Source organism: Triticum urartu, chromosome 2A (assembly GCF_056163025.1).
Source record: "Triticum urartu cultivar PI428250 chromosome 2A, HENAU_Tu73, whole genome shotgun sequence".
NCBI lineage: Eukaryota > Viridiplantae > Streptophyta > Magnoliopsida > Poales > Poaceae > Triticum > Triticum urartu.
In genome coordinates, this window is record NC_141874.1 from 32561587 (window position 1) to 32581878 (window position 20292).

General features: G+C 43.4%; 1 long non-coding RNA gene and 1 pseudogene across 7 annotated transcripts; both read left to right on the top strand.

The window, feature by feature from the left end:
* The first annotated feature begins 867 nt into the window (after window positions 1–867).
* Window positions 868–2594, top strand: LOC125540757 (berberine bridge enzyme-like Cyn d 4 pseudogene; annotated as a pseudogene).
* Window positions 2595–6082: 3488 nt separating this feature from the next.
* LOC125535272 (uncharacterized) lies at window positions 6083–12305 on the top strand. Of its 7 annotated transcripts, XR_015615600.1 has the most exons (9): window positions 6083–6708; window positions 6849–7006; window positions 7181–7256; window positions 7737–7809; window positions 8056–8153; window positions 8700–8799; window positions 9885–9994; window positions 10152–10203; window positions 10289–12305. It is a non-coding gene; the product is annotated as an uncharacterized LOC125535272 (long non-coding RNA). The 7 variants fall into 7 exon arrangements; XR_015615597.1 differs by lacking the exon at window positions 7181–7256 and having other exon boundaries at window positions 6084–6708; XR_015615599.1 differs by lacking the exon at window positions 7181–7256 and having other exon boundaries at window positions 6084–6708; window positions 8713–8799.
* The last annotated feature ends 7987 nt before the right edge of the window (window positions 12306–20292 follow it).

Here is a 20292-nt window from a genome sequence, read left to right on the forward strand (position 1 = left end):
CAGCAATACTATCTCGGGGAATAACTCTCCTACTCTTTATCGAACCTTTGATGTTCAACACATGCTCTTATTGCTTCTCCAATTCTTCCTGGATGCTCGTCATCATATTTCAGCATCTTCGCCGTCCGAATTCAACCAATTGATGAACTATCTGCATATGAACCCATCAAGTTCCTTGTTTCCATACTTATCATCCGACGACGAATCCATCGTTTGCCTACGAATGAACAAAGAATAAAATACTATTCAGACATTTCATCAAACACATAAAGCGTGAGGAGTATGTCCAAAGAAGTTGCACGTATCTGGGCAACGTCTGATGGCGGCGACCTTGTCCGGTGATGGCACAGTCGGCGGCGTTGTTGATTGGGCCCTTCGGTGACGGTGCTATGGGTTGGGGATGACGGTGGAGCTACGGTGGCAGTTGTGTGGATCAGGCAAAATGAGGAGAGAAAGGGGACAGGTCAGGCTAGGTCGGGGATGTTCTCAAAAGATTTTAGATGGGCCCTGGCCGATAGCCCGACGTGACAGACGCGTCCGGGCAACCCCATACTGCCCACATATGGGCTGGGAATGGATGCCAGGCAGCCCAAAAGTAATTGAATGAATCCAAAGAGATAATTTAAACTCATTAAAAGCCTTCCTTTCTAACACTGCCCCCTTTAACTTTCTACCATAGTTAGAGCCATGTTGATAAGTATTTATCTTTGACCAATTAATATTTATCTTTTTATTGAACGAGGTAGTAATTAAATTGGAGAGTCCTTATCTTTGGGCCACATTTATTTCCTACTCGATATGGGCAGAGACATCTATGCTATATAACGAGGTGAATTAGCACAGAAGCACCGTGTCAGTGTCAGCGTAGGCAGATCCACCGAAATGGCAAGCATAGCGCTCCTGCTCACGGTTTGCTTCTTGGGCTTTTACGTGCCCTCCCCTTCCCTGGCGTCCTCCTCCGACAACCACAACGACTTCCTCCGGTGCCTCTCGACGAGCATCCCCAGCCAGCTCGTGCTCACGCCGAGCTCGCCGTCCTTCACGCCGCTCCTGGTGTCGTCCATCAGGAACGCCAGGTTGGTGGCGCCGGCGACGGCGAATCCTCCGCTGTGCATCGTGACGCCCACAAACGCGTCGCACGTCCAGGCGGCCGTGCGCTGCGGGCGCCGCCACAGCGTGCGCGTCCGCGTGCGCAGCGGCGGGCACGACAACGAGGGCCTCTCGTACCGGTCGACCACCCCCAACGGCGAGGCGTTCGCCGTGATCGATCTCGCCAAGCTCCACGCCGTCCGCGTCAACCCGCACGAGGCCACCGCGTGGGTCGAGACCGGGGCGACCACCGGAGAGCTCTACTACCGCGTCGCCACGGCCGCGCCAGGGCTGGGCTTCCCGGCTAGCGTGTGCCCGACCGTGGGCGTGGGGGGCATCATCAGCGGCGGCGGCATAGGCCTCATGATGCGCAAGTATGGACTCTCGGCCGACAACGTCCTCGACGCCAGCATGGTCGACGCCGACGGGAACCTGCTCGCGAACAAGAAGGCCATGGGGGACGACCTCTTCTGGGCCATCCGCGGCGGCGGCGGCGGGAACTTCGGCATCGTGCTGGCGTGGAAGCTAAGGCTTGTGCCGGTCCCACCGAAGGTGACGTTCCTCAAAATCGCCAAGACCATGGAGCAGGGCGCCGTCGACGCGGTGACCAAATGGCAAACGCTCGCACCGGCACTCCCCGACGACCTCAGCGTACGTGTCGTCATCCAGAAGAGCCAGGCCAACTTCCAGTCCCTGTACCTCGGCAACTGCAGCACGGTGGTGGCGACGATGCGGAGCCGGTTCCCGGAGCTCGGGGTGACGAGCGCCGACTGCAAGGAGATGAGCTGGCTGCAGTACACGGCGTACATATACTTCGGCGACGCCATCAACAGCAAGCCGCTGGAGGCGCTCCTCCTCAACCGGTCCACGACCCTGGGCCCCTTCGTCAAGAACAAGTCCGACTACGTCAAGAAAGCCCTCGCCAAGGAGACCTGGAAGAAGATCTTCCTCTGGCCCAACGGCGGCGGGTCGGGGGAGCTCATCCTCGAGCCGCACGGCGGAGCAATGGGCAGGATCGCTGCCGACAAGATCCCGTTCCCGCACCGTAGCGGTGTGCTCTACAACATCCAGTACGTGGAGCTATGGAACGGCAAACAGGCCGGGGGCGACGTTACGCCTACGCCTAACTGGATCGGGGGCCTGTATGACTTCATGACACCGTACGTGAGCAAGAACCCGAGGGGCTCGTACGTCAACTACCGAGACCTTGACATGGGCGTGAACAAGGTGGTCGGCGGGGTCACATGCTACCAAACTGCCAAGGTGTGGGGCAAGAGGTATTTCGGCCCAGCAAACTTTAGGAGGCTCGCCAAGATCAAGCGCAAGGTTGACCGCACCGACTACTTCCGGCACGAGCAGAGCATACCGCCACTTCCCTTGAACTAGCTAGTGGTCAGGCTGTGCAAATCAATCGCATTTGACTTTATTGTAACTACTAATAATAGTTCTGATGGGCTAAAAAGGTCATTTGCAGTTACCAACATAATTATGATAAAGTGCTCAGTTTTTTTCTAATATAAGTTTTCCATTTTTCTTATTTGCAAGTGAATTTGTGTGAAATTTATGAGATATTTTAAGACTGCGTCACTACCAAGAGATTACTACTATGAGGTAAAATATTATATGCCAAGTGTCGGACTATTAGCCGAGTATTTTTTTAATGGGCACTCGGCAGAGTGTACCGGCGATAGCACTTTGGCACAAAATGACACTTGACAAACCATGATCGTTGCGGGTATCTTTTTTATAAGACACTCGACAATGGAGGGTATTTTTCATCAATATTCGGTAGTTTCTAACGACGCACTAGAAGAAAAAAATCAAATGGTCAAATTCCAGGCAAGTTTGTGGCAAAAATCAGTTACATTTATAAAAGAAGCGCAAATTGTGAAATTCAAAGATTAACTTCCTGAAAATCAAATGGAGAGAAAAACAAACAGCCCTGCCCGACGAACAAAAGGGAGGTGTTTGGTGCCCTACACGCTTTTTGTGTTTTTGGGAAGCCTGACTAAATTGGGTCTGCAACTTCTTTGTTCTCCACGCATGCTTGTTTGGTAACAAGCATTTTACTTTCCAGATGCAACGTGCTGATGTTTGGTTACGTGCGCACGGATGATAAATCTCACCTCTTATCCAAGTGGTGAACTTAGCTCACGTGGGCATTCGAGGTAGAAGAAGGTGTGCTAGCCTTCCGATGCTCATCCAACAATCACAAAATCGGTTGGGCGCGAATCGTTTTTCAGGCGATTCGCGCGCAAGTGTGACACGTTTGTACACTCAGTAGGAAAATGTATATCTACTCGTCTACAACCATAGCAACGGAAAATGTGTGACACAAAATTCATACAAGGAATTTATCAGTCGACCAGGTGCGACCATTAGGCCAAAATTCATCGTTTCTTAACATGAATACATGAACACATTTGCACCAGCTAACAGGACTAGCACTCCCGCACATGCTCTCATGGCCCGCCCAACACGAAGTTTCCCGATCGCTCGTTTTTTCTGGTTGGACATGTCGACTGTTGCCAGTTCACTTTCAAAAAAAATATCATTAGAAAATAATAAAATTTCAAAAACACAAATTTGAAAAACTTCATCAATTTAAAATAACTTCATAATTTCCAAAAACTTTTTAAAATTTATAAAATCACATTTTTAAAAAAATTTACAGATTTGAAAAGAATACATAGATTTGAAATTTGATCACCATTTATAGGAAAAAATTCATCAAATTTGGAGAAAATACGTGAGTTTGCAAAAAGTTCATGAATTTGAAAAAAAACTGTGCAAATTTGAGTAAGTTCGTGAATTTAAAAATTGTTCAAAATTTTCAAAAAACATTTCATCAAATTATGGGAAAATTGCGAAATTGGGAAATCTCACGAAATTTGAAAAGTTCATGAATTTTAAATTGTTCACAATTTTCAGGAAAAAGTTCATGAAAATTTAAAAAAAGTTAATGAATTTAGAAAAGGCTCATGAATTTGAAAAAAAATCGTGATTAAAAACCTAAAAAAATCATGAAATTTTGTATAATAAAAAAGATAAATACAAAACAAATGATAAAATAAAAATGAAACAAATGCAAGAAAAAACGAAAAAACTTTGAAGAAGCCGGTGGTTGATCAAAAACTACATGCACCGATCGATTGCACTAGCCTATATTGTGAAAAGGAAACGAAAAAGCAAAATGATCTGAGCCCAAGGACAAACAGGGACGTGCGCCCGTTTACAAAATGAACTATTACCGACTCATAACGCAAAAGAGACCAAATAAGGTTCGGGCACCAGAGCAACCGAGTTTTCTTACGCAAACCAGAGCCACCAAGTGTCCTAAAGTTGTATTCCTCATATCTGGGTCTGAATAAATTACGCGGCGACTATTTCTCGCTTTAAGCAAGACTCCCTTTTAGTCTCGCTGAACATCTTTCTCAGCAACGAAGTTATCGGATCGACCCAGTTTTGCTTTTGTTTCGTTCACAATAGCTCGCTATGCTTCGTTTGCTCTTTCAGGGTTGGTTTTCCATCGAGTTCCTTCCCTAGCTGGTTTTGCTAGATTTGTTTTGTTCTTTCTTGTTTTCTCACAAGTTTCTCCTATTTTTCTTTTTTCCTTTTAATTTTCTCTATCTTTCCTCTCGGTTTTCACTTGTTTTTCTGTTTCTTCTCTATTTTTTAATTTTTATTTTGTTTTATTCGGTTTTCTCGGGTTTTAATGTTTTATTTTTCTTTGTTTTTATCAGTTTTCAATGTTTTCCATACTCTTCACATTTGCTTCTTTGGTTTTATTTTCATTTTTATTGCGTTTTTTTGTTTATTTTTTGGTTTACATCTTTTTTGTGTTCTTTTGTTTCTTTTGGTTTTCACTCTACATTTTCATATATGTCAAGAACATTTTTTTAATACACATGTAGCATTTTTTACATACAAGATTAACAAATTCTTGATTTACATTTTTCACACACAAGTTTAACAGTTCTTTTAAATACTTGTTAAAAAAATTAAATCCTTGACTAAAATTTTCGTATACATGACCAAAAAGTTTCATCATTTTTTAATACATGGTCAACATTTTTTCTGTACACATTAAAAAATCAAATGCTTGATTAAATTTTTTAAAATACTTTTTTCTCATTTTTTTTCAAATGCTTAATTAACATTTTTATATACATGGTATAAAATATCATCATTTTTTAATACATGGTTAATATGTTTTCTGTAGACATCTAATATTTTCAAATACTTGTTCAGCATTTTTTAAATGCTTGATTAACTTATTTTTTATGCATGATAAAAAAAATCATCATTTCTTTAATACATGGTCAACATTTTTCTATACACATTTAACATTTTTCTAATGCTTGACTGACACTTTTCAAATGCTTGATTAACATTTTTCAAACAAATGGTCAATTATTTATACATTTTTTGTATATGTGATAAACATTTTCTCTATACACATTTATTTATTTTTAATTGTTCGGTTGATATTTTTGATATGTTTTTATAGATTTTTCTGAAATATATTTAGAATATTTTAATGTATGAACCGAAGTAAAAATAGAAAACGTAAAAAAGGAAAAGAAAAATGAGACTGTAGCCTCACGCGCAGCTGGGCCAGCCCATTTCAAACAGAAAAACGCTAAGCTTGCCCTCTGTCTCGTTTAGAGCGAGGCATCAAGAGATAAGAGAAGGATGTTCCTACAAGGCTCTTTAGAGCTCAGGCACTCTCGGCCGTCGGATCGCTTTGCTTGATGCGATTCTGGGCGTCGGATCAAGATCTGAAGGAAGTTGGGCCGTTGGATCTAAAATAATCACTGCTGGAATGAATAGTTACCTCCCGCTGTAAAAGATCTCGTGCCACCGCGCGTAATTCCAGCACCTTCTGAGGGCATTTTAGTCATTTCATTGTAGGGTATAAAATGTCGCCAGCTCCTCCCGTAGAGCCCTAGCCGCCTCTTCTCTCCCCTTCCCAGCCGCTCGCCCCGCCGCCTCGCTCGCCCCGTCTCGCCGGCCCCGCCCCGCCCGTCCCGCTCGTCGTGGCCGTGGCCGATGATCGCGGCCCCGTCGTCCCGCCCTTCCCGCTCGCCTCCTTCTCTCCCTCCGGTGCCCGCCTCTCTCTCCCTCCCGCGCCCCCTCCCTGTCCCGCCGCCATCGCCGCTCGCCCGGGCACCTATCCACGACCCCGCGACGCCCCTCTCCTCTTCCTCCCGCCTCGCCCCCCCCCCCTCTCTCTCTCTCTCTCTCCCCCCAAACCCTAACCCTAGCCACCAGCCTCCGCTCCCTGCCGCGTCGTCTCCTCCTCCCCGCCCTCTCGGTCCTCAGCAGGAGGAGCGCAGCTCGCTGCCGCAGCTGCTCCGCGTCGCTGCTCCCTTGTCGAGCTCGCACGCCCCCGTCACCTGGAGGAGCGGCCGCACCATGGCCGGTGCTCTGCCGCCTCCAATTTTGGCCCCCCGTCTCCACTTCATTCTTCATTAGGTTCTCTCTCTCTCTCTCTCTCTGACCTCTACTTTTTCCATGCCTGGGCTTTGCAGGTCACCGCCTGGTGGGTGCTGGCTCGAAGGTGAGCTACACCGTTGAACTATTTGAAGTAATCTGCAAATAATCCCAGAGAATCAGGTTAGATGGAAACTTGCCTGAATCTTTAGGATAATATATCAGTACTGCAGCTTTATTTTCGGTAATTTCAGGCTATTTGAAGGGAGTTTGCTTTTAATTTTGCAAGCATGCAATGTTTATAAGCGGTCATTTACATTCAGGAAAACGACATGATGTCATCTCACTAGCTAAATATGTAAATCTGGTTCAGTGTTCTCTGAAGTTATACTATGTGGTTCAGTTCCAGTAACAGCCAGATGATGGCCCGTTCAGAAACACCTTTTTTCCGTCGTGGGTGCTCTCGCCCCCACTTGCCAAGGTGCGGCTCCCCCTCTTTTGCCTCCCATGTTCTACTCCAAAATGCTTCTTTTGTCTATTTGAAGCTTCGGTTCCCTGAATTTAGTCTATCTTTTGAGTAGCAAGTTCCCTGAATTTTTTTGAAGCTTTAGTTTTGCATCTCAAGTATGATTGAAATGCACATTGTAATGTACAGAACATTCAAATCACTGAATGAATGCATAAAAAAGGAAAAAGGCAGCAATGAGGGAGAGGATATTTTTGCATCTCAGGTCTGAATGAGATGCACATTATAATGTCAATATTTCATCAGATTAATTGGTTGCTTGGGGGTCCTAATGAGTTTTCTGTGAAAACTAGCTTAAATGGCAGCAAGTTTTGAATACAGTGTATGTTCTGTAGTTTCTTTAATAAGATCACTGAATACAGGTTTTTGGGGTCCTTGTATTGGTTATCATGTTTATCACTGCAATTTCATGATCCAATAGTTAAGAGTAAGTCTAAGATCATTTGGTCACAGAAATTTGATCTTGACTGAACATCAACTTGACAGATCAAAACCTGACAGAAATTGACAGGTTCTGAACATCAACTTGACTGAACAAAGATCTTGACTGAAAGAACTTGTGCTTGGTCCTATGCATCTACTGTTTTGTTAATAGATCTTTTTTGTATCTTTCATTCTGTCTTGATCTTGACTGAGTAAATGTTCAGTGTGAGTACCAGCTACTCACCCATGTTCTTCTTTGTAGTCAAGTGTTCGCGGGGAAGCTCAGTTATGGCCAATTCATCTCAAAATAATGCAAACTCTTGCAGACTGCTCAGGTAGCTATTGCTCCTAATCAAATGATGGTTTATCCTTTGAACTTTTTCACAAATGCAACTCTGGTCGCTGGCTTCTACATATGGACCATGTGGAGTACTCTGTATATTCAATATAGTGATTTTCTTTTGCTTATTTGATTTTTGGATTAATTTGTATATTCAACATATATTGTGGAAATCTTGAATTTTATAGAAACCTCTGTACTTGCATGGTCTAATGGTCTAATGTTTTGAGGGCAATGACAGGGATCATTCCATTTGAAGAGGCTCATGCTGCCCGGATTGCATTAAGCAAGCCATCTATGTCCCAAAGTTGAGGACCGTTTGGAGAAGAGGCCACCCAGGTAACCTTATCCAAGCTCAAACATTAATTTAATCACTAATTAGTTGCCGTACTTGCGTTCCTAGATGGATCTTTTGAGATTCCACAACTTTGATATTCTTACTTGGGATCATTTGATATGTGCCGTTGAAAATAACAGAACGGATCGTTCCTAGATGAATTCTTAGCTGATTTCACTGGGCTTCTCCCTTTACGCCAATATGAAATATATTAGCTGCAGTATATAGTCTAGGTTCATTTTAATGCGACTAAATGAGATAAAAAATACTACCTGCTTATACCACTCGAGTGTCCACCGTTAGGACGTTATGTTCTCTGCGACCACAACATAACCTTTTTGACTTATTATCCCTAAAAAAGCTAACTCTTTTTCACAAGCTGAAAGACAATCTGATCTGCTACATTTGGTCTGAAATTTTCTTCTTGTGTGTCCAGATGATAAAGAGGATGCCTTTGATCAATTGTAAATCACTTATTTTTCTAGGATATATAGATTTCTTGAATTACCCACAATATACTTTTATGTCATCTAATATATGTCTCCCAGACAATTTAAACAGATGCCAAGGATATGATTAGGCGCACATATACAAGTTTTCATCGTTGTTGTTCTTGCCTGTTGCCTCCCCCCTCTATCGCTTCGCTAGGTGAGGGACCCCTCTCCTTTCCTTCCAATTTGTTGGGTTTTGCTTTGTGCCATCATTTGAGTGGTCGACAGGCGCAAAAAGAAAGGGAGGACAGAGTACTTCTCTCCTAAGTTAGTTTTATATTTATTTGTCTGAATTTTAGTTTAAATAACACGACACCCAATGGCATACATGATAATTTCAACTGTTTTTGGGGGCAAATGACAATTATAGTAAATTAAAATGACCCCATTAGTCATATCTATTATCTCTTTATGGGTTTATCTTTGTACGTACTGCCACAAAAATATTAATTGTTCTGCATATATCGGTTGAGTTTAATTCAGCTTTAGGAATCAGGACATGTGATAGATGGTGTGCGCATTTGATTTCAGAATGTTGTTAGCGCAACATGCATGATATTCGTGCATTACCTACATGTATGTTAGTCCCAAAATGACTTTTTAAACTATAGATGGTACCACTGAAATATTTTGAACCACATCCAGATTTCTCATTTGCTTCTCTGTTTACATGACCCACAAGCACTTGGTTTGTTTTTATTCAACAGTACTAGAATCCTGTATAAAACCAAGAGTTAACTACACTATAATGCTATTTTGGTTTATATAGGAGAGCAGTAGCTTGCGTTGCGAGAGGCTTAGGCGAAGGAATATACTATGGTCTATGGATCAGTCTGGGAACAAGAATAACTATTGAAATTGCTAGTGTGGACATTGTCCATAGCAAGGTAGCGAGCTAGCTAATATTAGCCGAATAGTGGACCGGGTGTTGAATAATTGTTATAAGAAGAATTAAAGGTGATGGATTGTGAAATGTCCGTGCTAAGATATGGAGGGCAAAAGACTGGCGTCTCTTAGGTTATTATACTTCTTAATTGAGTTGTGAACACATCAGCTATTTCAACATCATCTTTACTTGATCTGTAGTTGCATATCCCTGCTATAATCTTGTGATATAGTCTGTTCTGACTATCACGCTTCTTAATTTCCAATATATTAATCCAACAATTACAGCATAGCCTGATAGGCATTCTTATCTTTCGCTCATTCTTTGGTTCAATTTTGAACTTGGTTGTTTTCAAGGTTCTGTTGTACAGCCATGCATCCACAGGATGGTTGAAAAGCGGGTGGCACATGTCAAGCTGCGGGAAGCTCAGGGCACGATCATCAGCTTCAGCTGCATCAATGCAACTGTAAATATTTTTGAATTTGTACTCTACTGAATACAATCTCAAGTGTATATTTTTTTCTGACATGTTTATCTGCTGTCTTTTGTAAGAATAAGATCAATATCAGTAACATGTTTATCTAATTCGGTTGTATGTGCTTTGGGCTTCTATGAATATGCAGCGCTGGTCGATGGTCCTGCTACCCTAGGTGATGAGGGGGACGGTACTTCAAGGTATATGCTTCTACTTGCCTCCTGTGCTTCCTGTTTGATCCATCGATACCGAATAAGTGGGTCTGACTGTTTTCCCTCCCTGTAGTGAACTAAGGGGTGTGTCATTGCTGATGAGACCCCCTCCCTTTAAAACCAAAAAGGCAAGGCTAGCACTCGGCCTTTTATCAACCTTTTAATGGAACTAGGTATTACTCTTTGTGAATATGAAGTCAAAATTAATAATTAATAAAGGCAAAATATACCTTTTATGTTTATTCACAGTTGTCATCATGAAGGTTGCTGAGTTTTTTTGTGGAGAGAATTCCTTATTTGACACACTCTTAAAATTGTGTTCCTTATTTGACACTGGAGAAAATTTTCTTCCCTATATGATCTCTAGTCTTAATTTTTTTCCCTATATGACACTCTAGTGCATTTTGTTCACGTGAAAAGACCATTTTACCCATATGTATAATGTGACCACAAATATGTACAAGATAATAGTTATTCCAAAAAAAAATCAGTGGAGTTATCCATATGTGACATCATATATGCTGGTATTGTCATCCCAGTCGATTTGCTACTGTTCTGATTAGATTGTATACCTGCAGTAGCATATCTATGGAAATGATCCATGCTACATTTTGTTAAATATGCGAGCACGCCAGCATGCATCACCATGCAACTGTGCAACACGAGGAGCACCGTACGTATGTAGGTGCGTACGTGCACCGTACGTATGTAGTTGCGTACGAGGAGCACCGAGGCCTTCAATGGTTCATGTGCTAATTGACCTCACGGTCTGGCTAGTTGTCTATATGTATTTGTGTCTATATGTATTTAAATACGTACGCGCACCTTGACGATCAAGCAAATACATGTATTCTAGCTTTGTATGACCCGGTTCATATACATACGCATGTTGGCTGCACCGAACCGGGCGTACGTTCGTGCTAGCACGCAACTTCCTTCCATACAGCTATAGGTCCTGCATGGGTCATGCAAATACGTGCAGATGCACTAATGGCATGCACATAGGTGATCACCGAAGCACACACAAAAGTGCTTAAAAAATTCATTCATTTTTAAGAATGCATTTTAGTGTTAGAGCACACGTACAAAACTACGTCAAACAGTCGCACTCACAAACCATATCGCATGAAACTAGACCCACAGCTGAATACGTTCTAAATACATTGGATGCATGCGCTCAGGTATACAGAATACACACGCATCCCAAAAAAGACCAACGGAGGAGATAACATGTTCAGCTGTGCTCACTACGAATTTTCCCTAATTAGGCTCAATGCTACACATTTCTGGTCACATTATGTACAGGGGCAAAAAGGTCTTTTCACGTGTATAAAATGAACTAGAGTGTCATATAGGGAAAGGAATTAAGACATAGGTCATATAGGGAAGAAAAATTTTCCAGTGTCAAATAAGGAACATGATTTTAAGGGAGTGTCAAATAAGGAATTCTCTCTTTTTTGTACTCACACACCCTGATCAGTTCTCCTAGAGCATTGTAATTAACAATCACCCGTAGTTGATTTCATGACCGGTGGGCTTTCAGCAAATAAACAATCAGAAGGAATCAATAAGAATATAACCCGTTGAGTTCAACATCCTCCAATAATATAATCATGCCTCGATTGGAATTAGTACTACAATATATAACATCTTCTTTTTGTAGTTTTTTTATTTATATGTGTCTATATGGTTTTCCATGAAAATCCAAAAGGGCCTGGAAGTGTTGGAGCTTGGATCTGGGGGGTGCATTGGTGAGCCATCCCTTCTCCCTCACTGGCTTCTCTGTTATTTTTGTGCATATCATGCCTTGATTTGTGCTCAGTTGGCGTGAAATGTGCAAGCAAGCTATGTGTGCGATCTACTGCCCGTTATCATGCGTCACAAACTACTATAAATGCATATTAATGCCCCTTTATTATATATGTCTACTGCCTTTTACATTCTCTAGGGCTAAGCCACTACTTTCTTCTATTGTGTTTTGTTATACCTTTTAAACATGCACCGTATGCCATAGATTGGTATGACATGTACAACCACTGATATGTGGAAGAGATGTGACGTATCTTGATGTTTTTACTGAACCATTATTATTCTGGGTGTATAACGATTGTATGGTACTATCATTTCTTTTATATCACTGTTTGCATCACAAGGTGTTTACGCTAAAACAAGTCTGTTGCTGCAAGTCTTGCAAGAAATTTGGGTGACAAGGCGTCTGGATGGAACTATCTATCCATCTATCTATCTATCTAATATAGTTTACTACTATACCATGTAAAATCAGTGTCTCCACTACCACTATGGCTTGGTGTGGTCATGCTATGATGTTAGCGGACACGAATGTTTAGTGATATGTTGATTCAGGAAATTCGCATTTGGTTCAGCATGTAGTTAGGCTCTATGCTCTTAGGAGATAATGTTCTGTGAATTTTTTTCCAAATCATTGGTAGAAAAAGGGCCTGTTGTCCCGGTTCGTAAGGGCCTTTTGTCCCAATTCCTAAACCGGGACTAAAGGGTTGGTACTAATGCCCTGTCCCTTTAGTCCCGGTTCTGGATTGAACCGGGACAGATGGGCCTCCACGTGGCCTTTGCGCGGAGCCTGGGCAGGAGGGCCTTTGGTCCCGGTTGGTGCCACCAAGGTTTTTGTTTTTTTTTGGAGGGGGGGTTGGAGGTTTTGGGGTTAATTTAGGTGTTTCATATATTGTGTTAGCTAGCTATAATTAATAGAGAGAAGTGTCCTCTCTTATGTCCGTGCTTGGTCGACGCTATGTACTATATATACGTATAGAGAGGACTAGACACGCTAGCTAGCTAGTAAGCAAACGAAGGAAACAGAAGATCGTCATGAACATATATGCATACAGAGAGAAGTGATATCGACCACCTCTCCTTCTCCGAGAGATTGGTCGAACAACAAGTTCTCGTATATCTATCCGACACTACCGGCTACATATATACAATAATTATCTCTTACAAATATAATCATACAGACTCATGGTCCACATAGTATTCTCCGTCTTCAGCGATCACGTGGTCAAGAAAGAATGCCGCCAATTCCTCTTGAATTGCTCGCATGCGAGCTGGTGCTAGGAGTTCATCTCGCTTCCGAAACATGTAATTTGAAGAAGGGGGTCGATACATATATATATATATATATATGAATGAATGAAACTCAACACAAATGATGGTAATAAATTAAAATTGTGAATGTTGTTATTTACGTACTTCATATTGTTCGTCAGTGTAGCCCCGCTCACAGGTCGTGTGGCGGATGGACTCGCAAACGTAGTATCCACAGAAATCATTATCTTGTTCCTGCCACAACCACTTTATAAGAAATAGAGGTCAATCAAACTGATAAGCAATAATGCCAAATGGTATTGATGAAACTAGCGCTTGAATCAATAGGAGATGCGTGGAACATGCTACTATAGTACTTACTTTCGGGTGTCTAAATTGCAGCTTCTTTGGGAGTCCTGGAGCTTTTTTGGAGCTTTTTTGGAGATTTTTTCCAAACCCTGCCAGACAAAGAAAACAATTACTTGATATATCAGGAAATGAACAAAGTTGCTGATATGGTGGATAATGATCGACTTAACTTACTTCTTGAGCATTTGAGTCATGTCCGCATAGTCCTGGGGATTTTTTCGTCTTGAGTCTAAGACGGTTACTAGTCCCTGCTCAAGCTTAATTTCTAGGAGAATATAGTGGAAACTGCACACGCATGCATAACTCATCAATTACATTATTATAACCTTGACTAATATATAAGGGAAACCGAATACGCACAAGACAGTAACACTCACTTGAAGTTGTAAGGAAAGAGTATTATATCTTTGTTTTTATTTATTACCAACGATCGTAGCAAGTTGGCCTTGGTATCTGCGGCATGAAATTTAACCTGAGTTGCATCTATGAGATATGTGTTAATGAACCCAATATCACCGACTTGTCTTTTCTTCAATTCAGCGATCTTCAATCTGCATAATATAATGAGGATGATTATAAATACATGCAATGAAAGAGCTGAGCTATATAGAGAGACTTAATGACAGAAGTAGTACTACTTACAGACAGTAGCAGGTGACCGTTGTTTTATCGAGGGCCAATTGATTGAAAAACTGAAAGAACTCCTCAAATGGAACAGGCAACAGTTCAATTCCAACGAGGTCATGCTCCTTTTTAACTCTCACATACAAAGTACTCCTCCCCCCAGACTTTCTGCAGATTTTCAAGTACCAATCATGCAATCTTCGCATCATCGTTGATAGAGATCTTTCATCTTTGACGAGAGGCTTCCCGTACTCGTATCTTTGTATCTGCACCTCCATGAAATCATAATGTACATCGTTGGGCAGGTAATCGCCAAGATTGCTATAACCGGGCACCATCCTCGGATCATTAGCGACGATGTTGCTAGGCACCTTGAGCGGGGGGCATGATTGCTTCGCTTGTTCGCCGAGTTGGGCAATTTGTTTCCCAGCTCGTCGTTCTTTTAGCCTTTGATCACTGACAGTACTTCCCGCCTACTCCGCTTCGGCAACTTCCTTTCCAATAATGCGCTCATAGTTTCCTTTCGGCGGAGACTTGGGTGGTTTTGTCAGGGCAGCCAGAGTGCGCTTCGCTTTCACCGGATCTACCTTCTCCTCCGGAGGTGGATGTTTCTTTGCTTTCACCCCTTCAAAGTAGTTCCTCACTTCTTCTCGTGCGATCTCGGCGTTTTCCTCCGGGGTCCTCTCGTATGGTAACTTCTCTGGAGTCTTCAGAGAAGGACCGAACCTGTATTTACTCCCACCTCTGGCTGTACTGCTAGACGCCGGCAGAGCAGACGGAGTGGTTGTCTTCTTTACTTGCTTACGAGGCGGAGGAGAAGGACTACGACGCGCCGGAGCAGCTGGAGCGGCGGCAGGTCTCTTCCGCCCTTGCTGACGAGGCTGAGAAGGAGGAGGTTGGCTGCTCGGGCGCGTCGGCGCAGGCGGAGAAGGAGGCGGAGTGCCGCCACGCGCCGGAGAAGGAGCTGGTTGAGTGCCCTGATCGTCACTCGCCGGAGGAGAAGGCGGTGGAGGAGGCGGAGTGCCCTGACTCGCCGGAGGAGGAGGCGGTGGAGGAGGCGGAGTGCCCTGACTCGCCGGAGGAGGAGGCGGTGGAGGAGGCGGTGGAGGAGGCGGAGTGCCTTGACTTGCCGGAGGAGGAGGAGGAGGCGGAGGTGTCCAGTTTGGAAGGTTGATGAGCTCTTTCCGCCATAGGCATGGAGTCTTCAGAGCAGAACCCAACCTAGTCTTCCTTCACCGGTAGGGTGGTCAAGCTGGAGGTCCATAAATCCCTCCGTTATTTCATCCACCATCACCCTAGCATATCCTTCTAGAATCGGCCGACAGTGAAAAGTTGCGCCGGGTTCAGTAGGATAAACAGAGCCAACAGCCGCCTTGACCTTCAAATTCATCCATTGCGTCATAAGGTGGCAATTTTAAGACTCCGTGATAGCATCCACAGGATAGCTGGCAGGAGCCGTCAAGGCATGCTCCGGCTGAAGCAGCTCAGTGGAAGCCACGCTGCTTCTCCGCTGAGATGGCGGGGTAGCTTCGGGGGAAGCTTCGGCAGTTCGTTTGCTGCGATTTGCTTCTCGTTCCTCTATCGCTTGTACCCTTGCTTGCAGGGCCTGCATTTGGGTCTGCTGCAATTTTTTCCTCCTCTCCTGGCATTTGTAACCGCCTGCGTCCGGAAACACAACCTTCCATAGAATGGAGCCTGGCGTGCCTCGTGTCCGTCCAGGGTGCTCAGGATTCCCGAGGGCCATTGTGAGTTCGTTGTTCTCTCTGTCTGGAAAGAGCATCCCTTGATGCGCTGCTTCGATATACTGCTGAAGCTTCCTGACTGGTATGTCCATTTGATCGTTCTTCCAAATGCACTTTCCTCTTATAGGGTCCAAGGTTCCGCCAGCCCCGAAGAACCAAGTCCGGCAACGGTCTGGCCAGTTAATTGTCTCTGGTTCGATCCCTTTATCAACCAGATCATTCTCAGTCTTGGCCCACTTAGGCCAGGCTATGAGGTAGCCACCTGACCCCGTGTGATGGTGATGCTTCTTCTTTGCAGCATTTTGCTTGTTTGTCGCCGACATCTTCTTACTCTTTTCCGATGTCTTGTGGGCCACAAATGCGGGCCAGTGATCTCTGATCTTCTCATATCTGCACTTGTCGACAAACTTATTTAGCTCTTTCTTCCACCTCCTGAATAGTTCTGCCATCCTCTTAAGAGCAAAAGACTTGATTAATTGCTCTTTAACTGGCTTCTCTGGATCATTCTCTGGCGGTAGGGTGAAATTTGACTTCAGCTCAGTCCAAATATCATTTTTCTGCATATCATTGACATAAGACACCTCAGGGTCTTCTGTAGCCGGCTTTAACCATTGCTGGATGCTGATCGGGATCTTGTCCCTAACCAAAACCCCGCACTGAGCAACAAATGTGCTCTTTGTCCGAAGGGGTTCAATCGGTTGGCCGTCGGGCGTGATTGCTATGATCTCAAACTTTTCATCCGAGCTCAACTTTTTCTTCGGGCCTCGTCTCTTTACCGAAGTTGTGCTCGATCCGGAGGGCTAGAAAAAAGAACAAAGACTTAATTAATATGTGTACATACCAAAACAATGAATGCATCAATTAGCTAGTCAGCAGAAGCTTAACTAATATATATACCTGGCCGGACTCGGTTCGGTCACCGGAGACGTCATCACGGTCTCCTTCTTGCACCGGCATTAGGTCACCGGAGCCATCATAATCATAGCCAGCTGCTTCCAGACCATCGATGTCGTTGAGAAACAACGAGCAGACGGCATCACTTCCTCGTGCGATTATGTCCCCCAACAACTCTTCTTGTACTTCGTCTCGGGCGGTGTCCATAGTTTCTACAAATATTGACAACATGGCAATTATTATTCAAACATGACAGATGGATATATTATTCAAATATTGACAACAAATATTGACGCTGCTTCTCTAGGGTTTGGGGTGGCCTCAACGCTGCTTCTCTAGGGTTTGGGGTGGCCTCGACAACGCTTCAAGGATAAAAAAAGAAGGGGAAGAAGAAAAAAAAGAGGAGAAGAAAGAATAGAGAACTCCTCTATTCTATCTTCTCCTCTTTTTTTTCTTCTTCTTCCTCTTTTTTTTATCAGGAACGAGGGTCATCGAGGGTCACCGAGCGGTAAAGGAAACCCTAAATAGCAAGTATCGTGGGTGTGAGATACATGTGGCCGTCGGTGTCGGACACTACATCCACGTCCCACAAGTGACGTGGGCGTCGAAGCCCGCGTCACTTGTGGGACGTGGATGTACTGTCCGACACCGACGGCCACATGTATCTCACACCCACGATACTTGCTATTTAGGGTTTCCTCTACCGCTCGGCGACCCTCGACGACCCTCGTTCCCGATAAAAAAAGAGGAAGAAGAAGAAAAAAAAAGAGGAGAAGAAAGAATAGAGGAGAAGAACTCCTCTATTCTTTCTTCTCCTCTTTTTTTTCTTCTTCCTCTTCTTTTTTTATCCTCTTCTTCCTCTCATGTTCGACGACCCTCGACCCCTCGGCGACCCTAGACCCCCTCTCGACCCCCTCATGTCGAAGTTATCGGGTAGGGGGTATATCGACAACGACAAACCCGATACATAGATACATACATATCACATGCATCCATACATATATGAACAAAATTAATATCTACTAATTAACAACCTAAATAAAAAAACTAATACATATAGGAAGAAGAAGAAAAAAGAAGAGAAGAAAGAATAGAGGAGAAGACTTCCTCTTCTTCCTCTCCTCTTCTTCTCCCTCTTCTTCCCCTTCTTCCTCGCCTCTCTCATGAATGTCTGACGTTCTCGACCCTTCACCCCCTAAACTAGTTCTCAACCCTCGACCCCCTAAACTAGTTCTCGACCCCCCCCCCCTCATGTCGAAGTTATCAGGGAGGGGGTATATCGACCCCCCCTCATTTCGAAGTTATCGGGGAGGGTTATATCGACCCCCTCCTGTTGAAGTTAACGGGAAGGGGGTATATCGACAATGACATGCATACATGAAAAAAAATGCTATCCATCTATACATACATAACCACATACATATATACATGGAAATAATGCTATGAAAAAAATATGAACAAAAAATATTATCGGGGAGGGGGTATATCGACCCCCCTCGTGTTGAAGTTATCGGGAGGGGTATATCGACGACGACAGACCCGATAAAACATAAGAAAATGAAGAAGAAATAAAAAGAGGAGAAGAAGAAAGGAATAGAGGAGAAGATCGAAGAAAAAAAAGAAGAAAAAAAAGAGGAGAAGAAGAAAAAATATTTTTCTATTTTTTCTTCTTCTCCTCTATTCCTTTCTTCTTCTCCTCTTCTTTTTCTTCTTTTTTCCTCTTCTTATTTATTTCTTCTCTTCTTCCTCTCCTCTTCTTTCTTTCTTCCTCTTCTTATTTTCTTCTTTCATATCCTTCTTTTTCTTCTAAATTTTAGCATATTCTAAATTTTCTTCTAACTTTCTATATATGAACAAAAAACTTTCTATGAACAAAAAACTTTCTATATATATATGAACAAAATTTTCTTCTTTCTTCCTCTTCTTTCTGTGAACCAGAAAAATTACATATGTGGAAAAAGATTAATACACATATGAACAAAAAATACATATATGAACAAAAACATGCTCTGAACAATTTTTTATACATTTTGAACATATACATACACATAGCCACATACATACACATATACATTATATATATATGAACAAAAAAATTAAACTAATAAAAATGAAGGGCGCGCAGGGGCGGCGGCACGGCAGGGCAGGGGAGGCGCGCGGTGGGGCGGCGTGCGGCGGCAGCGAAGGGCAAGGGCGGCGCGCGGCGACCGCGCAGGGCAGGGGCGGCGCAGGGCGGCAGCGCGCGAAGGGCAGGGGCGGCGGCGACGGCGGCCAGTACAAGGGGAGGAGCAGGGGAACGGGCGGCGGTCACAGCGAGGTGGCGTCGGCGACGAGGAAGGCTCGGGGACGGCGGACGGTGAAGGCGCGCTCGGGGGCGAGGGCAGGGGTGTGCGGGCTCGGGGGGCAGCGGACGGCGTCGATCTGGGCAGCCTTGCGGCGTCGATGAGCTCGGCATCGTCGGGCGGGCCGGGGGGCAACTGGCGATGAGTTCGTCAAATTTTCCTAAGTCTTGCTTATATACATAGAGTATTGGTCCTGGTTTATGGCACCAACCGGGACCAATGCCCCCTTTAGTCCCGGTTGGTGCCACCAACCAGGACCAAAGGCCTTGTGTTGCTGCGGCGTCGAAAGTTTAGTCCCACCTCGCTAGTTGAGAGGGGTGCGCAGTGGTTTATAAGCCCCACTGCCGCACCCCTCTCGAGCTTCTCTCCATTGCAGGCTTACGGGCCTAATTGTCACTGCTATGCTTGTGGGCCTACTGGGCCTCCTGCGGGCCTGAATCCTGGCCCTTGGATGGGTTTCTAGTCGTATTCAGGCCGTCGGGGCCCAGTAGGTGGCATTTTTTTTGTTTTTTGTTGCTTTATTTATTTTATTTTCTTTTGTTTTTTGCTTTATTTTTTAATTCTTTATGCTTTTAGTTTTAGAAAAATTATAAACTTTTTGTTAATGCCATTAGTTTTTAAATTTGAAAACACTTTTTTTGTTTTTTTGTTTTCTTTGTTGCTTTATTTATTTTATTTTGTTTCTACTTACAACAAAATACTTATTGTTGCTAATTTTTTTCCAGTTTTTTTGTTTTGTTTTCTGCATTATTTATTTTCTTTTGTTTTTTGCTTTATTTTTTTATTCTTTTTGCTTTTAGTTTTAGAAAAATTATAAACTTTCTGTTAGTGCCATTAGTTTTCAAATTTGAAAACACTTTTTTAGTTTTTTTTGTTTTCTTTGTTACTTTATTTATTTTATTTTGTGATTAACTTTACTATAAAAATAGTTTTTTTCCTGTTTTTTGATTTGTTTTTTGCATTATTTATTTTCTTTTGTTTTTTGCTTTAATTTTTAATTCTATTTGCTTTTAGGTTTGCAAAATTATAAACTTTTTGTTAGTGCC